Genomic DNA, 399 nt, shown 5'->3' on the forward strand with positions numbered 1-399 from the left:
GAAGCGATTTAAAAATGTCGAAAAAAAAAGTGTTCGGTTTGTAAAAGAATGCCCCATATATGCGTGTGTATGTATACATATATATATATATATGTGTGTATATCGGTAGTCATAAATTAAAAATTATAAAGTATAATGATTTCATTGTCAAAGGCGAAAAATTTGGTATCTTAGAAAGATTCGGTACTTGAATCCTTCATAACGTGACTAAACAGTAAGATATTGAAATAAAAAGATATTTTAAAAGACTTTGTAGAGGATGAAAAATACATGTACGACTTCTTGAAATTGCAAATAAATTTACACTTTCAACATTACGTTAATTTTTTTACAAATAAGACATTTATATCACAAAAGAGTCATTTTTGCACATTGAACTCCAATTATTTCGAAAATCTG

The sequence above is a fragment of the Trachymyrmex cornetzi genome, unplaced genomic scaffold (genome assembly GCF_001594075.2).
Source record: "Trachymyrmex cornetzi isolate Tcor2-1 unplaced genomic scaffold, Tcor1.1 scaffold2669, whole genome shotgun sequence".
NCBI classification, from domain to species: domain Eukaryota; kingdom Metazoa; phylum Arthropoda; class Insecta; order Hymenoptera; family Formicidae; genus Trachymyrmex; species Trachymyrmex cornetzi.